The sequence below is a fragment of the Canis lupus genome, chromosome 15 (genome assembly GCF_003254725.2).
Source record: "Canis lupus dingo isolate Sandy chromosome 15, ASM325472v2, whole genome shotgun sequence".
Lineage (NCBI taxonomy): Eukaryota > Metazoa > Chordata > Mammalia > Carnivora > Canidae > Canis > Canis lupus.
This window is the reverse complement of record NC_064257.1, coordinates 25,071,214-25,090,584: the sequence shown is the minus strand read 5'-3', so window position 1 is coordinate 25,090,584 and position 19,371 is coordinate 25,071,214. Positions and strand designations below refer to the sequence as shown.

The 19,371-nt window shown below is 36.1% G+C and overlaps 1 long non-coding RNA gene across 2 annotated transcripts in view; it reads right to left on the bottom strand.

Annotated features, from left to right (window-relative positions):
• LOC112654891 (uncharacterized) overlaps positions 1-19,371 on the bottom strand; it is a 203,410-nt gene that overhangs the window by 166,949 nt on the left and 17,090 nt on the right. For both annotated transcript variants that reach the window (XR_007402539.1, XR_007402540.1), the window contains exon 5: positions 12,091-12,176. This is a non-coding gene — a long non-coding RNA (uncharacterized LOC112654891). The remainder of the gene's footprint in view (positions 1-12,090; positions 12,177-19,371) is intronic.

Below are 19,371 nucleotides of genomic sequence, written 5' to 3'. Positions count from 1 at the left end.
ATGACCGTCTTTGTGAATATGAAAATCCATTTAATTAATAGACCTTGACCTTTATGCATATGAAAACCCATATGCATATGAAAACCCATATAGCTGAACTAGGAATATGAATATACAAAATATTCCAAGGAAAACTCCATTGTTTTAAAGAAAAACTTGCTGTGTCTCTGATCTATTTACTACTGGTTTCAACAAGTGAAAGCAAGGAAGTTTTTCAAATTTTACATGTACATATACATATTTCACTTACTCTAATAACTTCTCTAAGAAAAATTGCCCCCAATTTCTCTTTATTTCATCCTATGCTTTTAGAGCTAGAAAGAACATTAGACATCATCTAATTCAACTCCATCTTTTATAATCAATAAAATTGAAAGTAAAGAAAATTGCATATCTTGTCCAGCCTAGAATGCAGGATTCCCAAGTATCAGTCCAATTTTCTACATCTGTAATTTAGACTAATCTGTCTCTTTTTTTAAAATCCCCAGCTATCCACTATTGTACTCAAGTTGTTAGAGAAAGAGAATAACTGCCCAGTTGCTCAAACTTATATAAAATCACCACAAGCCCGGGGGCCTGCCCTTGGTTTTCAGATTTAAGAAGTCAGGGGTTTTAGATTATTCAGGGGTCACCTCTCAGAGGGATCTTCCTTTTTCTTTTTTTTTTTTTTTTTGTTATTTTTTTTTAAATTTTTATAAATTTATTTTGTATTGGTGTTCAATTTGCCAACATATAGAATAACATCCAGTGCTCATCCCATCCTTTTTCTAATACAAAGCAGCTCACCCCTCAGTAGCAATACCCTTCACGTTACTCTACCCTTTTGCTCGTACTCAGTTTTTTCAGAGCAATTATTGGTATGTAACCTTGCAACCTTTATTATTCCAAAGGCTGTTCCGAGGATCTTTGTAAAAGAGTCTTGATGCGCATGTTCACCAGTTTCTCTGATTAAGAATCTCTAATATAATGTATCATAATTATTGTGGTGAACAGTGTTTGTTTAGGTTTCCTCATATGCTTCACCATTTCCTTTGCTCACCATTGCTCTCTGCATATCAATGTTCCTCCTGGTGTGTGTCCCTTATTGTTGAAGTATATGCCATAGGTATTCCTCTAGGAATATATCTCTTATCAATAAAGGCTCTTAATTTTTGAAAACATCTATATTTTATGTTTTCTTCTTGAAAAAAAAATTCGCTGGGAATATAATTCCAGAATGGCAATTATCTCTTAATTTTGACCGTTAGCCTGGATTTCTTGATTACGCTGAGAACTTCTTTGTTGTTATTGATAACTTGTCTCTTGATCTAATTGTAGTTCCTGTATAAGTAATCTCTCTTCCTCCTGTGTTTAAGATCTGTCTATTATTATTATTATTATTATTATTATTATTGAGATAGAGAAAGAGAGCACAAGCAGGGGCAGAGGCAGAGGGAGAGGGAGAGGGCTCCCAGCCAAGCAGGGAGCCTGATGCGGGGCTCCATCCCAGGACCCTGAGATCATACCCAAGCCAAAGGTGGATGCTTAACCAACTTAACCACCCAGATGCCCCTAGATCTGTTCTTTGTCTCTGGTATTTAATATTTTCACTCTGTTGGTTCTAGGTGTGAATTTCTTCTGTTTATCCTACTAGATACTGGAGTGGCGTGGTGCTTCTTGAATCTGGGACAAGAAGTAAGGGACAGTCCTTTTCTAGTTGACCACTCCTTTTTCTAATGCTGAGGACAGTGATATCATATAACACACACTCAACACAAGTTTAGAATGAATACATGTCAGGCACTGTGCCACTTGCTACAAATAGAACAGTGACCAATACACAGTAAACACAATCCCTACTTTCAGGGAACTTACAGCTGAGAAGATGAAAAATAAAACAGGAAGTTTTACCTACAATAAATGTGACAAACAACATGATAAAAGGAATATAGTGTTCAACGCTTTTTTTTTTTTTACTTTGTCAATTTATTTTTTTCTGAGGCCAGTGAGGCAACTGATTTGCAGTTCGCATTGCTCTATAAATTAACAGTAATGACTCTCATCGTAGTGGACCCCAAAATATTTGATGGTCAAAATTATTATTTGTTGCCTTTCCTATTTGTGGTTGCTCTCACCTCCACAGCCCATGTCAGTGTTGTATATACAATACCTGAGACACCCAATAGGCTTACAACTAATGGATCTTACTATTGATGACATCTAAGCAATAACATTATGATGGGGATGTTACAGAGGCCACTTATAGGACCAATGATAAGGATGGGCTTGGCTTCCACATGAAAGGTTGACGTTCATTCAGTTGCTACCATGGTTTTGGTTTCTTTAATTTGATTGAAAACTTGCTCACATGCTACCACTGGTACATATTAATGGCCTAATGAATATTTGCTAAATAGATGTATTGATACTCTTTTTGGTATCACATTGTAAATACCACCCAAGGAAAGGGGAACTGGATTCAGTTCACTTCTGTCATTAAGCACTCCTTTGATTAATAGTGTGCTGCCCAAGTAGCATAATTTGGAGTATTTAATCCTATATTGTTGGCATAATACTTTGGCTGTCTTCCAAAGTATTAGAAGACAAAGTATTGGAATACTTTTGCTGTTCTTCTAGCAAGCTTAAAATCAATAACAGGTGGTTAATTCTGGAATCTTCTCAGTACTGAAACTGAAGCTGACTGCTCTATAATGACAAAAGTCACTTTTGTCCACTTATTTATTTTACCTTTTAGGAAACAGTGCTTCAGAGAGTGTATTTTATATGTTTAGTGTCTACAAAATTTACAACTGTCTTTGCATATGAACAATTTCTTGTACAGCTGCTCAATTTCTTTCTTGTTTGTTTCCATAGAATATTTGTGCCCCGGGCTCAGGATATTTTTCTTCTTTCCCCCGTCATGATACTATTTAGAATACCAAGGATGTTTGCCATGATAAGAGGATTCCAACAAGGACTTGTCATAGTCAATAGCATGCAATTTGGTTGAGTATGAGGTTGAGTGTGTGGATTTTGTCCTTGACATAGCATCTCTGCTAAATTACTGGCAGTAGTTTGTGGCTGTTACGACTGTTCGGGAATATCAAGCCCTGAAATATATTATTCTCTTCTTTTTGATGTCTGGAGCACCCACAGGAGACATAATGTATACTTTCTAAATTATTCTTGCCCTTTCAGACCCTTTTCTTGTCTCAAGTGCTCTTTTTTCCTTTCTCATCTCCTTGTTTCTTATTCTCCGCCTTAACTATACTTTCTTCCCCACAAGGAAAGAGGCTTTTCCCTTCATGTCTTTCGTTTGTAATTCCACAAAGACCAAGGGCTATGAGATCGCATTTTCGGAGAATGACCTAAACTGATTTGAACCAGGTAACTTCATCTCTCTTATCTTCTTTTATGTAAGCTTCAGTGGATAGCTTCCTCCGGAAATTTCAGATATTTTCCTGACATTATTCTTAACTCCTTTAGCGTTAAAATGAATGTCTAATAATAATATAATAATTACAACGTATCTTTTCTCCATAATTTTAACAAAAATTATCTGATTTAAGTAAGCACACATGCATATATTATTTTTTTGAAATTTGAAATACAATTTGTATCTTCCTTTTCTTATTTTATGATTAACTGGCCTTTTAAAAATATTTGCATAGCACTTTCCTAAGTTCAGAAGTAGTTTTCATAATACCTGCTAGACCAGTGCTTATCAAACTTTAATGTACATATGAATCACCTGGGAATCTTGTTAAAATATGGATTCTGATTCAGGACATCTGAGGAGGGCCTGAGATTCTGGATTTTTAAAAAGCTCCCAGGGGTTGCTGATGTTACCAATGAGCATTGCTCATCAAATGGCAGAGTGTAGGTAGTAAAAGCTATAAAGAGCAAAGAACCAGACTACCTTGTTCACCCCTACATCTGTTTTATCTACTGTAGTGTCTGTTACATGCATGATTTCCAATAAATATGTATTAATAGTGAACTCACTGAATCATGCACATGGCACCATGAGACATTCACGATAGCCACCCATTTTACAGAGGTTTCAAAAAAGCAAAGTGATTTGCCTGTGGGGTTACACAGTAGCAGAAGCATGGCTTAATCTGATTATTTAGTATGTATTAATGAAAGATGGTAACAGCTCCATTCCCCAATATCTGCCTACTTATTTTTCTCTTGAAGATACTAGAGGTTTCCAGTGATTTTTGAGGTGTGTAGCTCTGCATTTGATTTCCATGAGTTGCAGATGACATGGTCTAGGAGGAATCAAATTTATCTTTGAAGTGCTTCTATACCCACTCCTGTACAAATGCTCTTGGAAGAGTCGGCCTGCATTTTCCCAGAGACCAGTTGTGCCTTTTGCTCTTTGAAGGTAAAATTTGGGAATATTATTTAGGATGGAGGAAGATTTAAGATTCTAATTTACAAACAGGATTCCTTTAACATCATCACATCACTCCTCCTAAAAAAAAAATTCACAAAGCACAAAAATTCAAAAATGTAATCACCTTGTTAAATTTGGAATTGCAAAGACATTGTAATCAAGAAAGAACATGAAGCTGTTCTGTCAAGATTGTGATTTAGGAGCTGCTATTAGCAGCTTCTGAAGTGGTGGGAGTAAATCATTTTCAAATGTTGGAAGCCAATTAACTGTAATGAAATATAGTTGAATAACAATTAGTAATTCTACTTCAAAGTATAGTAATGGGTAGAAAATAAACTTTCCAAAGAAGCACATTCGTTGTGTAATTCTTTAAAAAACCACTTTAATTGTCAGGTCCCTTTTGAGTCAAGGTGTTCTAAATCATATTTTAGCAGGAATTCTGACAGCTGGGGAAAATCCACCTGCTGAGTTATTACCTTTTAATTATCCAAATAAAGAACAAAATAGAAAGCATGACAAACTTGAATAGAAAAAAAAACGAATATAAAATTAAGAAAGATATTACTCATGCATTTCAAGATTAACTTAGCTCTCCCGTGGATATGAGAAGAAAACCAAGTTTATTATTTACAACACTCCTTACACCTTTCCCCATAACTCCCTAAGGAAAATAGATCTCAAGGAAACTCATTTGCTCTGCTGGGTAGAGCGGCAAGATAATTTTGGAGAATGCAGGGGTGTTGAGAGTCAGGAAGAGAAATAAGCCACTGCTAAATTGTTTCAAATGAGAAAAGGAAGTGTAGCCTCTGAGAGGAAGGGTGGAGTATCCCGAAGATTGGAGTTGTGGAAACAGATGTGACAGCTGCCAAGGATAGAGAGTAGGGGCAATTAAGATGCATTTTAAGAAAGTTGACAGGGTGAGCGGTCTTGTAATCCCCCTTTCCATCCAATCTAGGGTTTCTCAACCTGAGCATATTGACACTGGGGACGAGATAGCTCTTCACTGTGGGACATTCCAAGGCATTTTAGAAGCTTAGCAGCAGGTGTTAGCCACTAGAGACAATAGCCTTCCCCACTAACTGTGACAACCAAAATATCTCCAGACATTGCCAAAATGTCTCCTGGAGGGAAAATCGCTGTCACTTGAGAATCACTGATCTAATCTCAAACTTTTTTTTCCCTTTATTTGAGGGGTGGGGGGCAGAGGGAGAGCAAGGGAAGAATCTCAAGCAGACTCTACACTGAGCACAGAGTCCAATGCCCGGCTGGATCTCAGACTCTGAGATCATGACCTGAGCTGAAATCAAGAGTCAGACACTTTATCCTACTGAGCCAACTAGGCGCCCGAATTTCAACCTTTTGACAAAGGTCTACATTAGTTTCTGTGCCTTCAAGTTCAGTAGGTATTATATGTGTAATGTATTAATTTACCTTAGCATTCACATTTGTTTGTTTCCTTGAGTGTGCGGATTGGTCTCAGTGCAATCCAAAGCAAGGGCAGAGGTTTCCAGGTGGGTCCAAGGTTATACATTAACCCTTGAGGGTTTCTGTCTAGAATATGTGCTCTAAATGAAGGTCCAGCTGCAACTGGAGTTGCAAGTTGAATTATCAACTTAGAATTAAGTCAAAAGTACATCTCTATAATGACCGTGAAGGGAGAATCAGTGGACATTGAACTGACAAGAAATGTAATGACAGATCATGTCAAACTTAGAATAAGATTGTGGAAAACCCCCCTCACTCACTTTTTCAGTTTTTACAGATAACAGAGTTAAAATGGTGTTCAACACTGACCATTTCTATTGAAAACGCGTATGCATACAATGCCATAAAATATTTCTCTAATGAAGTAATTCAAGAGAATATATGAAATTTCAGATGAGAAATTGTATTTTTACCTAGTCCCTCCAGACATGGTGTGTCTCAATAAATTATGATGTTTCCTGGGGGTGCCTGGATGGCTCTAATCAGTTGAGCTTCTGACTCTTGGTTTCAGCTCAGCATGATCTCAGAGTTGTGAGATTGAGCCCTGCTTCAAGCTTTGCACTCAGTGAGGAGTCTGCTTGAAGATTCTTTTCCTCTGCCCCTCACCCCACTTGCACACAAATGTTCTTTCTCTCTCTCTCTCTCTCTCTCTCTCTCTCTCAAATAAATAAATAAATAAATAATATTTTTTAAAAATTGTTATTTCTTGGAAAAGGAAGATTAAAAGTAAAAGATCATATATAAGCAAATGTGTGCTGACAAAAATGTTTTATGAAGGAATTCAAAACAAAAGGTACTGATTTGTAACATATATTTGCCAATTTCTGTGGCATAAATACTCCCGCTATGGCCAGTTTCAACGTTGATATTTTCACTACCATGATGTCACTAAAAGCCAGGCTGGGAATAGTTGCTCACAATTGGCTCTCCTGAGTCAACAGGTACAGGCTCCCACACACCACTAGGTATGAAGCATGAATGTGTGAAGTGGATCAGAGCCTTGCTCTATTTACCCGCTCAAACAATGATGCATTGGACGGAGAAATATCTGAAGGCCAAGACGTGTATTATCAAGAAAGTTTTGAAAACACTGATCCACCAGCCTCCTTATCATTTCAAAATCTTTCCCTATTCTGTCTCTTATCTTTTATTTTGTAGAATAATTTAGCGACCTTTATCATTGAAATCTCTGGAGGTATTAGGATCTGGCTCAGACTGACTACAAACCTTGAGCCTCGGGAAAATATTTATTTTGGTACGTATCATTTATAATCAGTATGTTAGACACCTAAAATGCTGGAACTTGAAAATACACACATACATGGAATGTTACCTTCTGTGTCACGATTAGATCCTAAATCTGAGTATTGTATTGGTATATCAAACCTCACAAGTAGACAAGTAACAGAGAGGACTTAGGAATGTATAGGATTTGAGTACTATGATTATATGGGAAGTCAATGCCCCAAAGCTCTGTGTCTATAGAAGAAAATTGCACTTAATTTAAAAGAGCTTAAAGATGAAGACATGTGTGGTTTCTTATATTTATAAGCATGTATAAACACTAGAGAGAGTTGTTCTGAATATTTATACAGAATCAAAAGATTTTTGTAACAAGATTTGGAAGGTTAAGTGGGGTGCAGTTTGAAGGATTGGAAATGAGTGGAACAAGTCAGAATAAATGAAGTATGAGCACATTGGCATGAGTGACTGCAAAAGCTTAGGATTCCCCAGAGCCTACATAGCTCTAACAGATTAGTGAAGTCGATCAGAAAGAAGAGGAAGAAAAGGAGAACGTGTTTGCACTGAAGGAATAAGAAAATCATGCAAAGCACCAGAACAGTAGGCTGATGTAGGCCTGCTTTAGCAGCCCAAGGTTGGCTTCTTGACCACTGAGGTCCCCAGGATGGGGGATCAGTTTCCAACCCAAGCCAAGGGCTCCCCAGAGCCAGCCTGGGCCCTCAAATCTGCATTTAAATATGTTGAAATATGACACAAGATCACCATGATCTCCCAGGCACTATTCACCTAGAACCAAACCACAGGCTGACAGGAAAAAGTTTAAAAAGTAACCCAATATTGCTCAACTATTGGGAGATGGAAATTCTCCCCGAATTTCAGAGTCAGAAAGTAACTCTGAGAAAACCATCTGATCCCTATTGAAGATATAGGTGAAGCTAAGAGCTGATGTATGCAATTATTTCGCTCAATCCCATTGAAATTCTGATACCAAATGCATTTGCCTGAGTCCCAAGGTCAGTATATGCTAGATAATAATAATCCTGGAGGTTTCGGTGATAAAGTGGGGAGTAGTTGGACCATTTGCCAGAATAAATAGTACCCCCCAGCCGAAGGAAGTATAAGATTTTTTTTACTAAAGAAACTATTATGGGGAAAAATATTTATGTTACGCACCTAAAATTAAAAATACATTTGATTGCAACTTAACACATATACACACAACTGAAGCAAAAATTTGTAAATCTTATTTATTTTCTGTTCTATTCTACTTCATTCAAAACACTGGTCTTACCCATTACATTAATCTCAGGATCCATTAATGGGTGAATACCGACATTTTGGAAACTATGTTATATAAAACATCCTATTTCAAGGTGAACTGATCCTCAGGCTAAGTATTTCTATGTGATAAGAGATTATAGATATCTGAAGAGAAAGAAACAAGAAAAATCAATGTAAATAAGGTATTGTACAGAATATCTCAAAATTTGCAGAGCTTTTCAGCTAATTCAGGGTAATTAAATCTTTAAAGATAAAATAAGGTCTAATCCGATATAACTGGGGTCCTTATAAGAAGACATTAGAACACAGACATGTAGACAGAGAGGAAAGACCGTGTAAGGACAGAGTGAAAAGCAATCATCTGCAAGCCAAGGAGAGAGGTCTCAGAAGAAGCCAACACCTTGATCGTGGACTTGCAGTATCCAGAACTGTGAGAAAATAAATTTCTGTTGTTCAATAGCCAGAAAAATCTAGGTTTGAAATCTAGTTCCAGCACAAAAACGGTTTATAAATTGGCCAATATTTGCTCTAAATATCCAGAGCAAATCTCTCTCTAGTGTTTCTATATGCTTATAAATATAAGTAACCACACATGTCTCCATGTTACCTGAGCTTCCAAATACCTTTAGTTTTAAAGGATCGGTAATAATACCTACTAAAAAGGAGTCATGAGAAAATATACCTGAAGTACTCAGGAAATTTAGTTACTATTAAAAATTGTTACATTTTTTTGAACCCTAATTGAACCATATCTGAAATGCATAAAAATATCTCCATCATGAGGTCCAATAATTTTACCCAATAGAAAAATAATGCAGACACAGATATATATCACAAGATACTGATCACAGTGTGTTTCATATTAACTGAGAGTAGAAAAAATACAGGTATTTAAAATTAGAGTAATGTAGGTAAGTTATGATATAACTATAGATAGAATATTTTGTAGTTTTTAAAAAGTACTGTAATAATACGTATTACACATTAAGTAAAAACAAAACTTAATATTCTAGTATGATCTTAACAAAATAAAATATACCTAGAAAAAAGATTAAAAGGATACAGAGTATGCCAAGTTACTAATAGTGTTTGCCTTTCCCTAAAAGTATAATGGATGAGATTTTTCCCTATTTTTCTTTCTTCTCTACTCTTCAGTATCTATATAGTTAAAACGTTAAAAAAAAAAAAAACACCTTTTTCTTAATTTACTATTTCTTTTTTTATACATGTATAGATAGATATGCATCAGATACAGATATATTTGTCTATCTATCTGATCTCAATTTTAAAAGGAAACTCAGTGGTACAAACAAAATTCCCAGTAAAAGTATTGACATGCTCTCTATGCCCTTCCAACATTTGAAGATGTGAGCTCTCCAAAGATAAGCAATATATATTTAATAATCTTCTTTATTTCCTTATTAAAGATTTACTTACTTGAGAGAGAAAGAACATGAGCTAGAAGGGCAGAGGGAGAGGGAAAGAGAATCCCAAGCAGGCTTCACACCGAGCGCAGAGCCCGAGGTGGGGATTGATCTCATAACATTCAGATCATGATCTGAGCCAAAATTAAGAGTCTGACTGCACCACAGAGGTGCACCTTAATAATCTCTTTTAAATCACCTAGGACTCAGGGGTGCCTCGGTAGCTCAGTCAGTTAAGTATCTGCCTTCAGCTCAGGTCATGATCCCAGGGTCCTGGGATGAGCCCCACATTGGGCTCCCTGGTAGGCAGGGAGTCTGCTTCTTCCTCTCTCTTACTCCTCCCCCTGCTAGTACATACTCTCTCTCTCTTTCTCTCTCATAAACAAACAAACAAACATCTTTTAAAAGATCACGCAGGACTCAGCTCAGTGAAATATCCTGAGTAGTTGTTAATAAGTGGTTGAATATATGAATATGAATAGGACTATTCAAATAAGCAAGTATTTGTGGTATAGATCTGATAAAGTACCATTGTAAAGGATTCTTAGAGCTTGCCCTACACTGGTCTTGTTAATGCAAAAGGTAGAAAAGGGATAGATTGGGGCACATGGGTGGATCAGTCAGCTAAGTGACAGACTGTTGATTTTGACTCAGGTCATGATCTCAGGGTTGTGAGATCAAGCCCTCCATCGGGCTCCATGCTGGGCAGAGAGCCCGTTTCAGAATATCTCTCTCCACATTTGATGTGATGAGCATTGGGTATTATACTACATTTTGGCAAATTGAATTTAATAACATATTAGAAAAAAAGATTCTCTCCCTCCTTTTAATGACCTTTAAAAAAATAAAAATAAAAAAAATAAAGTGTATAACTCATTAAAAAAAGAGAAAAGTGATAGATCTTGCATGTATTCTCTAGCCTTTGGAGATTTAAACAGTCCTGTGCTAACAGAAATTAAATATTTTCTAAGATTTTTGTAACATTTATAAATTAGTTCAGTGTAGAATATATGTGTGTAGATAATGAACTTCTTCAAATGTTGAGCTTTTAAATGGCTGTTTAAGATGGAAACCTGTCACTGAATTTTTCTATCAGTGACACATTATGCAGTGATAGCAAATAAATAAGATGAGAAAAATAACATTTGATATGAACTGCAAGTTTTAAGAGATTGGTACCATTTGGGATATGAATTTTCTTATTAAACTGGCAATAATGACCAACATATACTGCATTCTTTTAGTTGATATGAATGTCATTCTAAAGAGGCCAGGAAAAAAATTAAAATCCTCTATAGATCAGTTAGATTTTCTTTGTTCCATGGCCACAGACTTAGTTCATACACTAACAAACACATGCCATTACACCCAAGAAGACTAGGTAAAAATATATGGTCGATTTGCACAGCATCTTTCCTACCCTCTGGAAAACAATTTAGATTTTTAAGCAAACAATGTCTTAAAGCAGTATGACAGATTATATAAGAAATTCAAAAGAAATATAAAAACTATTTCCTCTTGTTTCTAATTCATATCTTACTACATAGGCTAGAAGTCCTAGATCAATGTCTAAAAATAATAACAGTTTCATCAAATTAACAAATGCCAAAGTTTGGTCCACAATTTCTTGATGAGATAGAGAAAAAGAGAATTTTTATATATTGCTAACCGAAGTGTAAATTGGTGGCATTAAATCTCTGTAGCATTTTCTGTTCAACTTAAAATGCATGCAGCTTTTGACATGGCAATTCTATTTCTAAATATTTTGTGTACAGATATATGTGCATGTGTGAACACGTACATCAATGTTCAGTACAGCAGTGCTATAGTCTCTTTATGTCCCCACTACTTAAAGAAATCCCTTATAGAAGAGACCCCAAAGAACACCTTTGTCCCTTCTTCTATGATGAGGACACAAGGAAAATTCTACAACCCAGAAGAGCGCATGCTGGGTGGCATCCTAACCTTGGACTTCCAGCCTCCAAAACTGTGAGAAATAAATTTCTGTTGTTTATAAGCCACCTAGTCTGGGTGATATTTTGTTATAGCCACTCAGATGGATGAAAAGAAGCAGTGTTATAATAAAATATTGAAAACCACCGAAATATCTATAAATATAGGAGTTAATCCACTATAGCTGCCCCCTTCAATGAGACACTATGTAGTCATTAAAAGAATGAGGAGCTCTCCATCTATTATTATAGACGTAAGATATACTGAAAAATGATAAAAGCAAAATCTCTAACTAGCAGAAATAAAAAGAACATGCACACTCACCTGGATTCTGTAGAATACCTCTGAAGATATGCAAGAAACTGATGATAACAGAAATCCCTGGAGAGGATGAGGTGAGACAGATGCAGCTGGAGAAGAGGTTAGAAAGAAGTTTGCTTTTTTCTGTATACACTTCTATGCTTTTGACTTCGTAACATGTGTACCCCAAACCAAGTAACTCTAATTATAAATTACTAAAGATGTTATTGATTATCCTATTTTCATAATATAAAAAAAGAAATAATTCAGATGTTTTGATAATTCCTACAGCATAAAGCATAAGCATTGCAAGACTGAATAATAACTAGAAGAACTATTTTACTTCAGATCAACAAAATTACATTTGGCTCCTATTAGGTGATAGACTCTTACATACTTGGAATGCTGGAGATGTGTTGTGTCTTCATGGGAGAGCTACGAATATTTTAGGAAATGAGACAAACACAAAAGAGAGACAGCTCTATATTAACAGGGCCTGAGCCTAAGTAATCCACTCTATATCTAATATTGAAATTATGCTATAATTTATTATTATAAAATGTGAACTATCCAGAGCCATATTTCTTAAGGCATTTAATTTGTGTTACCCACAAGTTTTCATTAATTCCAAATGATATGTAAATGAACAAAGATAATTTTTATATCTCCCACCTTCTTTTTAATAAGTGTTTATAAATATAAGATTTATCATCATTATGTGATGCTAGATCTTATATAAAAATAAATAAGATCACAATGTAATAGGAAAGACCAAAACTAAGTAAATTATTTCACACTAAAACTAATGTCAGTTTACCAGCAGATTTTAGTACTTAGGCCTTTATGAGTAAAAAATTAATCAAAAGGAATGCAATTGTTTATTTTTTCAGAGTACAAGAGTCAAAGTTGAATGGTGTGAAAAATTGTTAGTCATTAAACACATTACTAATTAAAATTCTTCTACAACTTGCTATATGAACGACTACTAAAATAGAATTGGATTTGTTCTAATTAAGAATTTCTCCTTTTATGGTTTTTCATAGATGCATGGTTTTAAAGAATGAAGAATGATATAATAAACAAATTGCAAATTGTTATCTTAATCATGCCAATCTTTGCATAATTGGTAATAGCCTTAGACACATTATTGATAAGAAATGTCAAGACATGCCTACTGCTTTCATTTCCTCAATATTTTCAGGTTGCAAAATAGAAAAAAGTCATAATAACTAGGCTGATTTTTTTCAAGTAATATTTAATGAGTTACACAATAAGCATGAAGATGCTAAGTAAATGAAACTAACAAATCTCTTGCCCTTAATAGAGATGTCATTCTAGTGGGTAAGCCAAACAATAAATAAGGGAATAAAAATATGGCCAAGCTAGAAGTTATGGTTAAGTGCTGTGAAGGGAAAAGAGCAGGTGGTAGTAAAATACAAAAAGAAGTGAGAAAGTACAATCTAGAGAGTAAGGTAAGTCATCTCTGAGAAAAAGATACTAGAAATTGAAACCAGGCTGACTTTATGGTCAGGAGGGAGAGTGTCATGGTGATACTGGGGCTGTGGGAAGGAGAAGATCATGCCGGTACTTGGCTTCCATGTGAGATACAATAGGAAGCCAATAGAGGCTCCAAGAATGGAGGTACCATGATTGAATTTGTGTTTCACACATTAATCTTGGTTTCATTTTGGGAATAGTTTAGAATGGGACAAAAATTAGAAATAGGGAAAGCAGTAAGGAGGTTCTTACAAGGATCCAGGAAAGGTTTGACGGTGGACTAGGGTGGAAGCCTTGGGAATTGAAATCTCTGAATGTAATTTGATCAGCTTGCTGATGGATTAAATGCAAATAATGAAGAAGAGGAAGAAATAAGGCAATATTCTAGATTTCTACTGGAGCAAGTCGGTGAATAGTGGTGTTATTTCAAAAAAAAAAAAAAGAAAAAATAGGTTTTACAGTCATTTGTGTGAGTTTGAAATGCCATAAGATAACCAAATGATTCCATATAGGACGTTGGATATGCTACGAGGAGAAGATTGGGATATAGATATTATTGCAGGATCACTTGTATTTATTTCAATAATTGGCTAACATGTCTGTCTTTCCCGCTACAACAAGAACTGCCCGAGGACTGATACATTTCTTGTTCAACACTGCTTCCCAAATTTCTTATACTCACTATTCAATAAAGGTATGAGTGAATGAATGAATACTATGACCTTAAACCCCAGCTTGAGCATGCACATTTTACATTGTGCCATGTAAGAATTAATAATCTTAACGATATTTAGCCTTTTTTTTTTAATGCTGCCAAACAGCTGTATCAACTCCTGAAACTGACATTCAGATCTGGAAAATATTTTAAAAGTCACCTAATAAAACTCCTCTTTTCACGGAATAGGAAACTAGGGCTCAGACAAAGAGTTAGTCAAGGTTATAGTTGTTAGTATCAGAGCTGAAACTAGAACCAAGTTTTCTTACTCCACAACTGGAGATCATTCTATATCCTTCTGATCAAAATCCAGCAAAAATGCTTCAAGTAGTTTGCGTGGCACAGATATAACTAAAAGTTTCCCAGAAGATCACAAACGCCATAAATTATAAACTTGCTTATAAAACAAATTCTCAAATGTGGAATATGAACACACCACTTTTTAATTTACTTGCTCAAAGGACTTCATAAATTAAAGAGAAAAACACCCACATACACACTAAATGACTAAATGTTCTTTGGTTTCCAAGGAATTCTCTCACCAGACCTTAGAGTAGAGACATTTATGATGGAAGATGAAGTCACTTTTAAAAAGAAAACATTGGTTCTTTTGAATATATGGAAAACCAAATGTGTGTCAATATGCTGCTGAGTCAATCAGACCACAGTAACCATATTAGAATATTCCTCAGTGTTCTCAGACTTCTGAATACCTATTACATTTTCCCATATTAAAAGTTTGCCGAAATGACAACAACAATAAAAATGGGTGCAACGTAAACATTGCTACACTCTAGAGGCACATCGCAGATCTCTTATTTCTAGTAGAGCTGATGAAACCTGTGTCACAGTCTATGTAACTGTTCATAAAAAATGGTACTCTTTTCGTCTCACATTGTCATTTATAGAGAGCTTTGAAATACCCAATTGCTCCTTCAGTGCTTAAGAACACAACAAACTTGGTAGTTCATGAATGCCTATGAAACACTTAGAAATAGCTAAGCTTTACACTATCGACACCATATAGGGTTTTCCAACTACGCTGGACACAGTTTAAGAAAATAGCGTGGGTTCCCAGAAACTGACCAGTGCTTTATAGTGACTGTAAATTCAGCCATGTGTGGCACATCTGGAAGGGTAGTCTGTCTGTAGGAGAAAATGAAGAGACTCTTGTGCAAGAATTAATCCAAAGAGGATAGAGTGTAGATACACAGTGTGGTCCAAGGAGATTAGCACCACCATAAATCCAAATTCTCCAAACTCAACTTGGAACTAAACAGTGACAGAAATTCTATGTTGTTTCCCTACCTAACATTCATTCCAATCCTCCCCAACAACCATTGCAAACTCTGCTTTCCTAAAACCTCGAAGTCCCTCAGATATTTTTACCTCCCACCTCAGAGAGCTATCAGAAGCCATCAGATATGAAAACCCTCAACTTCCCACTACCCAAATCAGTAAACCTAGTGACCTCCCCAGACATCTCTCTTCCCTTTAACACTGTTTCAGGAGAAATGACATCCTTCTTCACGTTCGTTTCTTAATTAATTCAACATCAAATCATTGTCGAATGATTTGGATTTCACCCTTCAAGGTTTTGGGGAACTCACCCACCGGTTATCTTCCTTGTCCCACATCTTCAGCCCCTCCCTCTTTACTGAATCCTTCCCACTACCACTTAAACAAGTCCAAATTTGCCACACCTTAAAGAAGCAGATATTTGAAAAAATGAAGCACTTATTCCTTTCATCCTCTTCCTAGGCCTTCAGCACCTGCCTATTTTGTCCCTTCCTTCCCAAACTATTCCACATGTCTGTACATCTTGCCTCCATTTCCACTCCTCCATTTAATTGTCAACCTACCCTACATAGCTTTTAGCCCAAACATTGTTCTGAAAATATTCATGTATGTGTATATGTATGTATGTATTTGAAGTACAATTAACATTAAAAATGCTCACTTCCAGATTACCAATGACTGGTACATAGCAATCTACAACAGATACTTTTCATCCTTTCTCTTGTTTAAAGTATCATCAGCACTCAAAACTCACAGCCACAGCCTTTTTATGGAAATTACTTACTCCCTTGGCCTTCCTGACTCCATATTCCCCCTCCCTTTTCTCTGATTTCTATGGCCTCTCCTCAGCTTCCATTGCAAGCATGACATCGTAGTATCCCAAAGGGCTCAGTCCTAGCCCATATTTTCTCCAAATCCCGTGTACTCTATCCAATCAAAATTAATTACTTTCCACACTGTGTGCTGATGACTCACAAACCATCTTCATTTCCAAATTTCCTACTGACCATTAGACCCATGTCTATATATCTCTGACATCTCTGCTTGGGGAAAGCAACCCAAATTAATTTTTCAAAAGTTGGTTATTACCTCTGCCCACTCCCAAAGTTGTCACCCCAATCCTTGTCTTCTGTATCAGTAAATAGAAGGGCAAGTGACCAAATTATTCAAGCCAGGAACTCGAAAGTCACTTGATTCTTTCCCATCCCTCACACCCTCATAGCTCAACACCATATCCTAAAAATTCTACTTTATAAATAGCTCTAGAATCACTCTACTTTTCTCACTAATCAGAGTTACAGTCATTGTTCAACTACCCTACCAAAATAGTTTCCTAACTGGTCTACCCTGGTGATTGCATTCTCAAGCCTATAGTCAGAGTGAGCTTTTAAAATGCAGTATCTCCCTGCTTAGAAGTTTTTAATGTTTTTATATTTTTACTATATATATCTGCCTCCATAAATAAGAGATACTATTTTTTATGCTTTTAGATTTTTCATACATGAAATATATACTGTGTATTCTTCTGGAACTTGCCTTTTTAACTAAGCATCTTATTTTTTAGTGTTATCCTCATCAATTCATAAGATGTAAGGCATTTTTTCAACTGATGTATAGGGTTCTATTGTGGGACTAAACCAGGATTTCTTTATTCATCTCTCTACTGAGGGCTATTATGTTAGTACCACTTTTTATTGCACTGAACTATGCAGTGTTTAAGTTTCTTGAAAACGTCTCTCATGTGTGAAGGCTTCTCTAAAAAAGATAGCAAGAAGACAAATTGCAGGGTCACATGGATTATATATTTTGAGCTTCACTAGATACCTCATCATTGCACAAGAATGATAAACTCTAATTTTAGGATTGTGGTTATTTGGTAAAAAAGGGAGGGAGGGAGGAGAAAGGATATGGATTTGAGATTTTAGCTGAAATGAAACATTTTATTTGTACAAAAAGAAGTGAAGCAAAATAACAAGCTCCATGATGACTAGAGTCATCTAATGCATTGTTTTTCATATTATTTTGTATTTGTAGAATATTTCACGATTTAAAGTTTTTTAAGTAAGGTTTTCAATGAGTTCTCATTACCTTAGAACAATATCCAAGCCTTTTACTGAGACTTAAAGGCCTGCCCCTGCCCCCTCCCACCCAGATCTGGTTTTCATTGACCTTTCCAGTCTCACTGAAGAAAGCATACTGCTCTTGTCTGACCTCCTCAAATGGGGTTCACTCTCTGGGGGTATAGGATCTTATACATTTTACCTCTACTTGAGGCATCATTGCTTTTTTCCCAATTTCTCCCACAGCCACTTACCTATTTAATTCCTTCTCATCCTCAGATCTCAGCCTAAATGTTATTTCCTCAAGGATCCTTCCCTGACCTTCTGAGATTAATTTTCCCTCTTTATACCTCCTCATGGCACTCTCTACTTCCCTTTTTGAAACAATGTTTACATTTGTGATTATTTCTTCAATATCTTTCTTTAAACAATAATTTATTGATTGGTTTACTTATTTGTATCTATCACTCCCTAAGGCCCCTGAGGGCAAAGATGATGTATTGTAAGCCTCCTTAGGGCAAAATGATGTTTTGTCCAAAACTCTGTTTTTAGCAACCAGCACAATCTCTAGTACATAGGTGCTCAATAAATCGTCACTGGAAATGAAACAGTCAGAGAAACATTTGTGAGTAATGTTAGACAGGAGATTCTGGATCCTCCAGTCCAGCTCCCAAACCCCAATAGACCAATGGAGATCTAGGGCAAAGGCATGAAAGTTTTAAAAATAATAATAATAAAATGAAAGTCATCTTACCATAGATCCGTAAAAGCATAGAGCAGCAAGGCGCTGTGACCCATGGAAGTGCCTGTGATTTGAGATGATATTAAGTCAACTCTCTACATCTGATGTCCTAATTGCTGTAGGATGGAACAGGGACTGGACACACAATGGTCTAAAAGCAGGACACCAGATCTGGAATCAAACACTAGACTTTTGAGGGGCAGGAGGCATCACTGGGAGAATCAGAGAAGTGACCAGAATGGGAGAATATCATGTCTAGGACAGGAACTCCACAGTTAAAAGCCCTTGTGAGAAGGTGTCAGTTTATCAGAGTGGGTAGGGCAAAATCATAGAAATCAAGAACTGTTACTCATATTGCTATCCTACCATGCGAATACGACGATTTTGTTCCTAGATCACAAAATAAAGACTTGCTGAGTGAAATATTGTCACGATTCCATGTGAGGTGACAAAGCTGGAAACCATAGGTATATGCTACTTTTTTTTTTGCATTTGCTATTAGTTGTATCTAAAATGCAGACATGCAAAGTATGTTAGATCTTCAAATAAGGGCAGATCAAAAGCAAAGAGAGGTCAAGCTTTGCAAACGATCTATGGTTTTCCATTAAAACATCTGTCTTCAACTTCGTCTATGCCTTAGCAGTGGCTGCAAATGTCCTACTTCTTAAGAAAACACTTCTCTATGCTACGTATGTGTGCAGAGCTGAATAACCACGCCTGGAAATATCTCTCTCCCTAAAATTTGATCTTGATAAAATTAGTTATTTTGTCTAGCTGATCCTAAGTCACTGAACGGATTGAATTCCCACACTGTGGCTTATTGTTTTAGTTATTCTGTTAATTATTTCACTGCCAAAATATTTCTGAATATCCACCTGGCATAGACCATGAAAATGTAAGCAGCCTAAAGAGGCCGCTCTTTAAAACTACCATCTCTCTCACTTTTCTTGTTCTTACCCTAGTGCGGTTATAAAACATATTACTTTCCTGCC